Source organism: Orycteropus afer, unplaced genomic scaffold (genome assembly GCF_000298275.1).
Source record: "Orycteropus afer afer isolate SDZICR_OR568_19922 unplaced genomic scaffold, OryAfe1.0 scaffold00258, whole genome shotgun sequence".
NCBI classification, from domain to species: Eukaryota; Metazoa; Chordata; class Mammalia; order Tubulidentata; family Orycteropodidae; genus Orycteropus; species Orycteropus afer.
Genome location: NW_006921845.1, coordinates 3,656,836 through 3,670,640, shown reverse-complemented (window position 1 = coordinate 3,670,640; position 13,805 = coordinate 3,656,836).

The following is a 13,805-nucleotide window of genomic DNA, read 5'->3' as shown; positions in this document are numbered from 1 at the left end:
ATCTGATAGAGATGACAAATTGAGGGGACAATAAATTTAAAGTAAGCAATTAAATTAAACCCCTCCCAAGCAGAGATTTTTGAGCATATTTCTTGAGTAATTACCCCTGCTCCCTGATTTACTTTTCAGTACAGAACCTTTATTGATCCCTTCTCTGTGGACTAAGAATTGATTGCTTTGCATTATATTTGCTATTCATTCAACTTATCATCATTTTCTTGTGAAAATGAAATGCTTCAAGAAGCAGGGCCACCTTCCTGTTCCCAGGGATATTATTCTTCTCTCTAAGTGGCTTTTGAGTTTAAAAGTGTCCAAAAGCAGTAAGGAGACAACACAAAAGGCAGGTGACTTGGTATCATGCAAGACACAGAATAAAAGAAAAAGAAGACAGGCTTTGGTTTATAAGATATGGTGAACTGGAATAGGGCAGACTGGTGAAGGAAAAGCGATTTGAGGAGGATAATATTTCTAGCTTTTGAATGGGTGAAAGAAAAGAATAAAGGGGGTGGGGGAAAAACAACTCTCTTGATTTCTTTTCTCATTAAAGTCCTAGAAGATAATTTAGGAAAATGTTCAACTCTAAGAAAAAAAGAGAAAAAAAGATAGCATCCCTACCTTCAGTTTAGATTCCCTTTTTCCTCCTCATCCCATCTGGTCATTTCTGACCTACTTTCTGGAGAAGAAACCCAAGCTTTGAGAGCCCCTTCTCTCACTGGGACAGCAGAGGCCATGCCGGAAAGAGAGTCTGAAGCTGCAAGAAGTCATCATTGTATCGAGAGACATGACACAAAGGATAAAGACTCTGGACCCCACCTGCAATGGGACAAACCATTCCAAGGCAGAACAAAAAGGCATATGCAAACGTAAAGAGGAATTGAATTCAGTCACAGTGCCAGACAGTCTCAGGCGGCCCCTTGACTGCTCCTGGTGTAAACCAGGGTCAAAGGCATCTGACGTGGCTCAGTAGGCAGAGGAGATCAATAATGCTAAGGAGTAGTGTCTGCAGTAAGAAACAAATCATTGCAAATTTAGATGAAATGGTCTCAGTGCTCAGGGCTCCTGATGGAAGCCCTGCATCTGCCACATTGACGTTTTTACTATGGCGCTCCCTCAGTGGGAGAGGAGTAGAAGGGTGAGAGGTAGAGAGTTAAGGAGCAGGACCCAAGAGTGGTGTCACAGAACTGTGTTATCTTAAACTGAGAAGTTTCATATGGTTCAGTGCCCATCTGGCCAATTCAAAAAGAAAACATGAAGGGCTTAGAACGACGTGCATAAAATATTTAAAAGAAATTAACAACAACCAGGGGAAAAAAAAGAAACAAAACTCGTTGTCCTTCAGTCAATTCTAACTCACAGAGACCTAATGGTTTTCAGAGTAGAACTGTGCTCCACAGGGTTTTCAAGGGTTGTGCCTTTCTTCTGAAGTGTCTCTCAATGGGTTCTAACAGCCAACCTTTCTACTAGAAGCCAAGTGTTTAACTGTTTACATCACCCAGAGACTCCCAAAAGAAATGAGGAAGTAGCTAAATGAAGTTAAACGAGACCAAAAAAAAAAAAAAAAAAGTAATTTTATTTAATAATTTAAATTTAAATTTGTTAAGTCCTTACTACATGAGTGGGATATATTTTACTAATAAAGAAACTAAGACTCAGAAAGGTTAAGTCACTTTCCCGATATAAGAAGACAGAAAGTAGTAGATCAAACCCAGACAACTCAAACAAAGGTCTGTCTCACTCTAAAGCCAGGCAGCCAGACAATGGTTAGCCCAGTACTGTACTGTTAGCATTGTACAAGGTTCATTTGTAAATTCAATTAACTATGTTTCTCAAGACTATTCTCCTTCTCATGGTCTCCATCATGTTAGGGGTCACTGGTGAGAACTTCATCTACCTTACGATTCATGGAAACAAGAAAATAACCTGAGGGTGGAGGTATAAAACAATGAATTGTAGGAAAATGTAGAAACCATGGAGATTTAACTTTAATATTATACCAATTTCTTCTTTTGGGCTAAATCTACTTAGAGGAGAAAAACTGGTGAATACCATTGCGGGTTGCTCAGATCCAAAAATTGCTTCTTGTTGCTCAACGTAGGCTGCATTCCAATGACATGTCTATGTCGAATCTGCACTGATAGAGGTGAGACTAATACAAGAGGCAGAGAACTGAATGCCAAGGCACAAATTCCATATTTGAAGGACACCCAGATCCCCTCTGGCTTTTCTATAAGCAAGGTGGCCTGAATCTCCCCAGCATTCCTGCCCAACTTCACAGATGCTACACTAATGGTAAAAACAGAAAAAATCTGAATGACTAATTTCCACTTTGATTTACTTGTGGCTGTAAATTACTTTTCTGCCTTATCAAAGAAATTAATGTATACTGAGCAGGTACAATGCATAACCTCTTGAGCGAGGAGACTTCTACACATGTTATCACATTGACATCTCACATTTCTTGAGGTGTTATCCTCCTACCTTCCAGATGACAGACAGAAGTCAGAGTGATCAATTTTCTCAGGTTCATAACCTATATGTTTCATGAGGATTCAAACTCATGTTCTTGTGACTTTCCTCTGTACCCTTCTTCATTCCTCTTTAAAGTCTTAGACCTTTGCCACAGCTCTGGGTCATCATTCTCAACTTCAGCAGTCATATAGTTTAATAGAGTAGAAGGTATAGATTATTGAGCTGAAAAATTATGTTGAGATCAGTGTGTATGCCAGAAGTTAGTGTCTTGCCTAACCTCCTAGTTGGTTTGCCTCTTCTTTGACTCTCTCAACTAAAATTGGAAAAAGCATTTCAATTTCTTTGGGTTAGTTGATTCCTAATTTCCAGAACCATAAAGAGAAGCATTTGATGTCAAAAGAACCTTTATTGGGAAATACTGTGAGATGAGGAGATGTGATTCATTCCTGATTGTTCCACCTCTGGGAAGCATGGAGTGTAGCATGAACCTGGAATCTGTCCCATGGGAACCCTGGCTCCACCACTGGGTGAAGCTGAGCAAGGCATTTTACTTCTATGTCCCTCTCTTTCTCCATCTTTAAAATCAGAACAATGCTACTCACCTCAAAATATTGTTGTATGAACCAAATGAGATAATATATACAAAATGCCAGTCATTGTGCCTGGTATGTATATGTCAGTAGTTTCCTTCTCAATCCTTTCTGATACAGCTGTATTTTGATATGTGCTTGAATAAGACAGGGCAAGGGTGTGTGCAGCATGCACTACTGGTCAAGGTGGTGTCCACCGAGGGAGGAAAGACACCAATTTTTTGACTCCCACTTTCCACAATATTAATTGGCTGGAGGGAGAGGCAATTTTTAACTCTGTCATTTATAACCATGGCTGCACTGATATTCATGGCTAGGAAGGTGGCATTTGAAACAAAGAACATCTAACAATTGTGAGGTCAGATGATGATTTTACTACCATTTGTTCTATTGTATAACAGATCTCCATATTGTATTATTCAGAGTCTCTCACAACTGCCTGGATCTCACAGATGGTGTCTCCACTTTTATACTGCCCTACTTTCCTAGAATTTCCACATCCCCCCATTACTGCCTCCTGACTCTCACACTTATCCTATTATGTTATTATCCTGCACCCAGCACTAGCTGTTTTATTTTCTACTTTCTGCCACAATATTATGGACCCTGAGTTGCAGCCTCTTAGATAGTGTCTGTCTGCTTGCTGTTTGTGTACTCCACTGGGGAAAAGGGAGGTGTGGAGGCTCCATTTGTAGACATATTATCAGAGGAAAGACAATGCCAAAGCATTGCAGTGAGCAGGGAGCATCCTAATGGGGATGCTGCAGGCAGAGGAAGAGGGAAAACATTCCAGCCAAAATAATCAAAGCCCATAGTTTAAAGCCACCACATACCCTAATGTATATACAATCCAAACTGAAAGGGAAAATGGGTAATTAGTTGGTAAATTATCTTTGCATTCATTTCCCTTTAAAAATAATTACTTTGGAGTACTAATTATCTAAGGAACTCTGGTGGTACAGTGGTTAGAACACTTAGCTGCCAACAGAAAGTTTGGTGGTTTGAACTCACAAGTTGCTCCACGGGAGAAAAGACCTGGTGCTCTTTTCCTATAAAGATTCCAAACTAGGAAACTCTAGGGGGCAGTTCTACTTTGTGGTATACAATTGCTATGAGTCGGAATCAACTTGACAGCAAGCAACAAAACAACAAATGTTAATTATCTAGCATGGTTGCCTACACAGAATTCTCTGTCTCTATTATATAGCCACTTTTCCGTATAGATTGAGTAGGATGTAATCATGAAAGTGTTCAGATCCAGTTAAAAACAAACATACAAACAAAAACCTGTTGTCACGGTACACATGGAATCCATAGAATTTTCAATGGCTATGATCTTTTAGGGGAGCTCTGGTGGCATAGTGCCTTAGGCATCTGACTGCTAACCAGAAGGCTGGTGGTTCAAACCCACCAGCCACTCCTCAGAAGGAAGACTGGGCAATCTACTTCTGCAGTGATACTGCCTCAGAAACCCAAGGAAGGTCACTATGAGTTGGATCCGACTCAATGGCAGTGAGGTTTTTTGTGTTTTTTTTTTTTTTTTAATGATCTTGTAGAGGTAGATCACCAGGTCTCTCTTCCCAGACACCTCTGCATGGACGCAAACCACCAAGCTTTCTGTTATTAACTGAGAATATTAACCATTTGTGCCACCCAGGGACTCCTGAACTCCTTTTCAGATCCAGTGTCAGTTTCAAATTCCAGATTAAAGTTCAGGTACTGATTGTATCACTTGGCTGATAACTTTATCTACCGGGCTACTTAATGTCTTCAAGCCTCCATTCCCTTATCTGTAAAATGGCAATAATACTGCCTATTGGGCATGGCAACTGAGAAGAAAAAGAATATATATAAACTTGTGATCCTACACCTGACCCATAATCAGGGAAATAAATATCTATCTTTCCCCACTTCCCTTTTTAACACTTAGATTGACACTGCCCATAGTCCCTGCATAGATTTATAATTTAATTCCAGTGGTCTATCGTCTCAGCCAAACTGAGCTCTCCATGGGACTAGGTCGTCTTTGTGGATGCCTCTGTCTTATTTAGCCCAAGGACTTAGAATAAGTGCTCAATAAACCTTTGTGGATTTAAGAAAAAGTGGAATCATAAACCTGCACATCCATTGGTGAATTCAAAGGAAGAGAGAATCAGTTTTTAACTTAGATTTTTTTGCAGTTGCATCCTCACACAGATTACCATTACTTGTGTCTTCTTTGAAAAGTATGCGTGTCTCCATTTTAAACATTACCTATTTATAGAAAACAGTAAGTAGACAGAGAGATAAGGTAATTAATTAATTATAAATAAGCTCTGCAGAACTTCCTATGGCAAACGACAGTCTCTGGCCTCCAGATTAACCAAAATGCTTATGGAAAGCAAATTAATTAACTATTAACTACTCCTAAAGATAATTAGGAAGGAAAATAGGATTTGGGAAAGGGGGGGGGGGAGAGAATCTCAGCCTCTCGTAGCTAAACAGAAATTACTTTAGAATTTTCCAGAATTTCAATGTGCTTCATATTACCCTTACCTTCCAGTAGTTAAAGAAATTGAAAGCTGATAGTGTCTTCCTTTCCTGGATTCAGAAGCAGATCATAATCAGGCATCATCTTTATTTACTGAGCACCTACTATGCATTCACAGCTCAGCAGCCCAGGAACTAATTCAGATCAGCTTAGTTCCAATGGGGTGAAGTTTGAGCCATGCATGATAAAGTTTGAATTACACTTATTTAGAAGGAGGAAACAAGGAAGCTGCCTCAAAAGGAAGAGAAAGGACACTGGCCTCAATCTGGGAGAGACAACGTTCTGACCTCTTCTCAAAGGAAGTTTTATGTGTGGACCCAGGTGCTGCTGAGGGGGGCCTGGCAGGGTGGTGGGGATAAAAGACTTTCTGGATGCCCTCTGACCCCAGCCATCCCACGGGAAATGAGCAGGAGGCTGCTGGAAGGCAGACAAGCAGGTGTGCCCTTAAGAAGCCATGGAGATTAGCTGGGGCTTATCCAAACCTCTGCAGGAGGCAAATTTCTTCTGGCTCTTGAAGGAGACCTCAGTGCTCCTCTGGCATCAAATAAGCCAGATGCAGGATGGACGTCAACTTGGCCTTTTGTGAGTCCAGGGCCCAGAACCAGGAATCTGGACATCATCACAGTCACCAGGGCCCCCAGTGAGGATATATTGGAGAATATGTTCAGAAAAATGAGAAGAGAAAAAAAGAAATGCTTGCAAAACAGGAACACAAATAGCGAAGTCTCATTTTTTATGCTCAGACTTTTGTCTCTGGGGCAATTGTTTGCCACCCAAATTAGCAATAATTGTTTCCTTCTCTATAAATTATGGCTTCTGGGAAAAATATCTGCTCTTCAACAAAGGTAAACAAGTGAGAACCAGAAGACTCAAGCACTGAGAGTTTCCCTTCTCAAGTTAGTAACTTCAGCAGTGGGAAGAGGAAATAGGAACCCCATCGGTGCAGAATATGTCAGTCTGACACTATGCTAAGGTTTAATGATGTGGGGGAAAAGCACTGACATTGGAATTAGCAGACAGGCATTGAATTCTGATTTTGCTATGTATCAGCTGTACTACTCTGAACAAGCCACTTAATCCCTCTGAACATCAATTATCCCACCCGAAAATGAGTCTAACAATGGCTCCTTCACAGAATTGTTTTGAACGTTGTTGCTGTTAGATGCCGGTGAGTCAGCTCCGACTCATAGTGACCCCATGTACAACAGAACGAAACACTGCCCAGTCCTTTTGAGCATTAAATAGGATAATTTATATAATCACTTAACACAGGACCTGGCACACAGAACCAGTTGCCATCCAGTAGACTCTGACTTATGGCAACTCTACATGTGTCAGAGAACTGTGTTTCCTAGGGTTTTCATGTCTGTGACCTTTTGGAGGCAGATCACCAGGACTTTCTTCCAAATCCTCTGGGTGGGTTTGAACCACCCAGTAGCTGAGCACTTAGTCATTTGCACCGCCCAGGGATGCCAGCTGGCACAGAGAAGGTACTCAATGAAAGTTTCCGTCTATTCTTCCCTTCTTTCGATAACCAGATAAATGCCTAGATAGATGGCTAGATAAAATCCTTAGTGTTTAACACATGTGTAAACCAATCCCTAATGAAGGTAAGCTACTTGCTCAAACCTCATGCAGATGGTGAAAAGGCAGAGGCCAGAACCCAAATGTTCTGATGGCTTTGCTGCCTGACTTTGTTGCTTCATTGGCACCATAGATGGCCTAATATGTATGGGGTCAACATTTATATCAGGTAGATACCCTCCTTGGAGCATGAGAGAACAGAACAGCAGTGTTTACACAGGGAGATAGTTGGGGTGGGAGGAGCAGGAGTGCATGGGAAGGAAGGACACAGGGAAGAGGTAACTACAGGGAGGATGTGGGAAGAGAGCTGTTACATTGTGGAGAACTGCAGTCAACGTCATTAAACAAAATGTCTGTGAACTGCTGTGTGGAAAATGAATTTGCTCTGTAAACTTTCACCAAATCACAATAAAAATTAAAAAAAAAAAAAAAAAAGATGGCCCAATACCCAGTCCCAGAGAAGTCCAATAATGATGTGACAGGAGGAAGACCATGGGAAACTTCCTACAGAAGAAGTATGTCTACCAGGGGGACTATAGCTGTTAACTATTTCTGAAGTTTGATAAAATTCACTCAGGAAACACATGGGATATATGGGAGTTTGGGTGAGATGTTACTTATAGTTATTTTAAATAATGTAACCAAAAACTCTCCTGTCATTTAAACTGATTGTGCCACACAAATACACAAACCAGCTGACCCTGGAACAGCTTAAAACATGGAGAAGATGTCTTTGATTCAATAATAATAATAATAAAACTAACAATAAAAACAATTCTAGCCATTTTATTTGCTAATCCTTGCCCTCCAGCACATCTGGCAAGACAAGGAACAAAACTCCAAAGACTGGTTAACAGCCTTCTCTCTATCTAACTCTCCCCAATAATTTCTGTGGTAGGTCTCATGCCACAGTGTGGTAAATCTTGGCTTTCTATCTTCCCAGAAGTAGCTAAATTTCTATTACTAGTGGAGTCATCTTGTCACCAATACCTAAACCTTTATAATTTCAGAACAACAAAGAATCTGGGGGATGCTCTGATCTTTCTCTCTCCTTTTCTACATGAAGATATTGAAGGAGGCCCAGAAATATGGAGCAACTTGCCCAAGGTCACAAGGTCAACTTGGCCAGCTCTTAATCCACTGCCCACCTCCTCCTCTAGTGCCCCACGGCTTCAGGGACCCATGCAGGTGGAAGAGACAATCTCTTTGTACAATCATTATAATCACCACAGAACTAACTCTGTACTAACCAGTGGCCTCAGAGTCAACTCTGACTCATGGTGACCCATATGAATCAGAGCAGTACTGTACCACATAAGGTTTTCAGTGGGTCATTTTTATGAAGCAGATCCTCAGGCCTTTCTTCTGAGGCGTCTCTGGGTGGGTTTGAATCGCCAACTCTTGATTAGCAATCTAGCACTTAACCATATGTGCCACTCAGGGATGGAAGAGACAATCTCTTTACACAATCACTATCATTACCCCAGAGCTAACTGTGCACAGAACCCATGATAAAGGCATTCGAAGCCAAATGCGATAAAAAAAAAAAAAAATTATGACAAATATCCAAATAGCCCATTAAACATCCTCAGGAAAAATACATAAGTAAAATGGCAAAAGCCCTTGAAAGCAGCTTTACACTTGAAATTCTGAGATTTTTATTGTTTTTATTTTTTGGCTCCTCAAGGCATTTAAAATTTTTTAAACTTCCAAATTATTATGGAAGTTGCAAATCACCATAACAATGTCATTTGGTTTATTCCCATCATATCTAATGGAGTTGTTCCATTCGACTACCTACTGTGTGCCAGGTACATGCTAAAAGTGCAAAGATAAAGAGCAATAGTTTATGGGCTTGAGAAATTCACTATCTGTGGAGGAAAGAAAGCAAGTACTGCAATCTCCATTCTGTTCAGTAACTCTTCAAGAGTCAGCATGGGTCTCTAGTGATCCAGCCAACACTGTGCGGATCATGTTAGGCAGAGACCCACTCACAAAGAAAACTTAAGGTTCTGTGTGAGCGTGTGATACACAGAAAGAAAAAGGGGGGAAGCCTTGTTGAAGAAAATTGGTTACGTAGAGTCTTAAATCTTTCTTAAGCCTCATTGGATGTTTATCAGCCACTAATGTTACATTTCTTTATTAACAGTTAGAAATAACTTGAAGTGCCATCTTCATGTCTATGAGGTAAACATATTACAACAGAAAAAAAATACATACATAATTAATTTTTACTTTTAACTGCTGAGACATTATTCTTTATGTCTATGATAGCGACAGCCATACTGATGTGATCTTTGCAGTTGTTTGGTACATTTTAGAAATAAAATGTCAAACTTGATGATAAGGACTTACTGGTTATATTTCGTCGAAGAGCTGTTCTAGATTTCAGTTCTTCAGCAGTTCCTTGAAGTGTCGTAGTCTTGGAAAGATGAGGACTCTGGATGTGGAACACTGGAATCTTTACTGAGAATGAATACAAGAAAGAAACATGAGGTAAAGGTACATGACTTTCTCATGACTCCAAAACTCATGCTTCATGCAACTTATTAGTCCCTCAGAAAGTCACACCTTTATTCAAAATATTTAACAACCATCCTTCTTATGTCTTTTTTCTGCTTTATAGTAGGCTAGGTTAGAGGTATACTGAAATAAGATGCAGTCCAAGCATGCAATAATTTCACATTTTAGAGTGTGAGAAAGCATTAAAGAATTAACTATAATGCTGTGATCTGGCATATAGTGTTTCCTTGTCTGCATTAGCAAAAGGAAGCACACACATGCCCCTTCATGTTTATTTCAGTTGAGAAAGCTAAAGCTCAGAGGTTAATCAAATAGAACCACTTCACACATTTTGCATAATGACATGTTGTTGTTGTTGCTATTTGCCATTGAGTGAGACTCGACTCATAGCAACCCTTCCTTGGGTTGCCGAGGCAGTATCACTACAGAGGTAGATTGCCCAACCTTCCTTCCGAGGAGTGGCTGGTGGATTTGAACCGCCAGCCTTCTGATTAGCAGTCAAGTGCCTTAGCCACTACACTACCAGAGCTCCTGCATAATGACATTGTTGTTGTTGTTGTTGTTGTTATTTGCTGTCGAGTCGGCCCCAACTCACAGTGACCCCTCCTTGGGTTTCCGAGGCAGTATCACTACGGAAATAGGATTGCCCAACCTTCCTTCCGAGGAGTAACATAGCTATCTTAAATACATATTTCTTAATGCCCCAGTAAGCCAATAGCCACGAAGTCAATACCAACTTATCAGGAGCCCATGTGTGTCATGGTAGAACTGTGGTCCACAGGGTTTCCATTGGCTAAATTTTTTAAAGTAGATTGCCAGGTCTTTATTGTGAGGCACCTCTGGGTAGGCTCCACTCTCCAAACTTTCCATCAGCAGCTGAGCACCCTGACAGTTTTTGCCACACAAGGACTCCCCCGATGCCCACCATCCCTGTTATTAATTACTTGATTTCTGTCTAGAATTGACTAGACCCTGAAGGTGAGGCTCAGATCACAGGCTTCCATCTCTATGATCATCCCTAAAGGAGACACTATCTGTCCCTTGACCACAGAATATGCAGCCAAACCTTTGATCAGAAAAGCAAGCAGACAGGGAGTGTAAATGACAAATCCATCAGCACCACTCTCCAAACTGTGAGACTGGCATCGTTTTTAAGAATTAAATATGACACATCGCCACAATTACATGGCTCCTGATAGACCTTACTGCCTGACATGCTGGTTCAGCCTAATTTCCAGACTGTTTCAGACACCCAAATAATTAACACGTGTTTCCTGATGATGCAAAATTGTGAGTGTGTGTGTGTGTGTGTGCATTTCTAAACTCCATGCAACCACATTAGCATCAATTAAATATTTATCAGACTTCCAGTGACTATGAAAGGCATCATCAATTGGCCCTTGGAGCATCAGCACTGGCTATTTTTAAAAGCCAGCTTCCAGCCTGAGTCAGTGGATATAGTTATGTCTCAATGAAGAGCTCTCACTCTCTTTTGTACTAGATTCATCCACCAGTCTGAAGCTTTTAGAACCAGCAAGAACCAGATGGCCCTCCAAGATCATTTTTGAATGTTTGGATCTGAGTCATTTGTATACAGAAGACTTCACAAAATAGCAATCTGGGTAACAGGCTTCAGGCTGAGGCCAGCTTTTTAGACAGCCCATCTTTGCCTGCAGTAGAGAAGATAATATTATAGGGCTCCACAAAAATATTCCACAATTTATAGCATCAAGTACATGAAGTTTCCTGTCAAGCTGTCACTGAGATGGCAGTTTGTCCCAACTATTCCTTCCCCAAATATTTTTCTTTTGTCCATTGAACATAAAATTTTCTTCTTTGTTGTTATTAGTTGCCATCAAATTGGTTCTGACTGATGGCAACTTTATTTATAACAGAACAAAACTGCCTGGTCCTGGGGCATTTCTATCATCTTTGATATGCTTGAGACAGTCTGTCAGTTTGTCATACTGTGGTGGCTTGCATGTTGCTCTGACACTTGGAGTTATGTCACTAGTACTTCAAATATCAGCAAGGTCACATCTTGTGAACAGGTTTCAGGAGTTCTTCCAGACTAAGACAGATTAAGAAGAAAGGTCAGAAAATCAACTTCTGAAAATTAGCCAATAAAAACCTTATGGATCATAATTCCCTCACAGTCCAGGCATAAGACAGCTTTGTGAATCAGCCTGTATATTACTGATGCAATAATCCAAATCACAACAAATTCAGAGCTGAAAAAGATTTAGGCTAATTAAAATGGGGCTCTAGTGTGATTAAGTAGTGGGAGCCCATAGTCATAAAGAGGACGGTGTAGGATGGAGGAAATGGAACATGATGGAATTGGTGGGCACAACATGCTTATCTGAGAAAGAGGTAAGGCAGTGGTGTGCATCTACTATCACAAGTCCAAGGGGGTGGAGGCAAACTCAGGTTCAAAATGGAGAGATCAAAATTAAAGCAACCTACCAATCTAATACCTAGGTATTTATCTTAGAGACACAAGAACTTAGTTTCCCACAAAATCCTGTACACAGATATTTATAACAGCTCTGTTGTTGTTGTTGTTACGTGCCGTCAAGTCAGACCCGACTCATAGTGACCCCTCCTTGGGTTTCCGAGGTGGTATCACTACGGAGGTAGATTGCCCAACCTTCCTTCCGAGGAGTGGCTGGTGAGTTTGAACCGCCAGCTTTCTGGTTAGCAGTGTAGTGCCTTAGGCACTACACTACCAGAGCTCCTTATAATAGCTCTAGTTATAAGTATTTGTGGTGGTTAAGTTTGTGTGTCAATTTGGCTTGGTTGAGTGGCTGGACAGCAAGCTGAATGTAGTTATTCCCCATGATGAGATTGATAACTATCTCCATGGTAGAACTGGAGCAGTTGAGTAGCTGCTTTGGGTATGTGGTCTGCTTCCCATATATAAGAAACAGCTTTGGGAATGGTCTCTAGCTTATGGCATGCTTGAACCCTGCATGTACCCATGTCATTATTCAGCAGCCTGCCATGCTCTGCTGATCTTGGGACTTTCAATGGACTTGAATTAATGGCCTGGCATGTGGTTTGGTAACATTGGGACTGTGCCATTTTATTTGTAGACCTTGGGCTTGTTAGCCTCAGCAGCCAGGAGCTGCCTGAGTGAAGAGATGCCTCTAGCATGGGCTGGAAGCAAGAGGCAGATCTGAAGCCCAAGGTCAGGGGGCTTTTACACAGCCCCTAGAGCCTGGCACTTTGAACTTAGACTTCTAGCCTCCCAAACTGTAAGAGAATAAAATCCTGTTTGCTCAAGCCATCCCATTTGTGGTATTTCTGTTAGAGAGGTACTAGGTAACCAAAACAGTATTCAAATCTGAGAATAAAACTGTTTTTCTTAAACCTTAGTTTTCTAAACCAGTGAAGGAATAAACCTACTGTGGCATAGCCATATAATATAGTACTAGTCAGAAATAAAAAATTTAAAAAATTATTGATACACACAACCATATAGATGAATCTTAAAGGTATGTTGTAGAGTAAAAGATGCCAGTTTCAAAAAACTTACATACCACATAATTCCATTTATGACATTCTTAACAGATTAGTAGTTTCCAAGGGCTGAGATTAAGAGGAGGTGACTACAAAGAGAGAGTATGAGGGAATGTTTCAGAGTGATGGAACTGTTACATGTCCTGCTTTTGATGATGATTACTTAAATCTGTTCATGTGTTAAAATTCATAGAATTGTACATCAAAAAGTCAGTTTTCACTATATGTTAATTTATAAATAAAATGCAAAAATGAGAAAAGAAAATACATAAAAATATCAAAGGTGTCTAACCTGAGGGGTAAGATGAGATACACAGGTAGTTAGGTCAATCCGTGGTCATTATCTGGAATGTATGGTTGAAGTAAAGCATGGAAAGCCAGAAGCACAGCTGAGCTCAGGAGGCGAGACTGACAGGAACTAAGAGAAGATCAGACTTCTCACAGCCAGTTTGTTGACATAACACAGTGGTACTAAATGCCAGCAACTTGAGCTAAAGGGAACAGAGGTGTCAGTTGAGCTGCTCAGTGTTCATCCAGCACCAGAATCTCAGTTCACCCTTGTTGGTGTTGTTATGTGCCACTGAGTC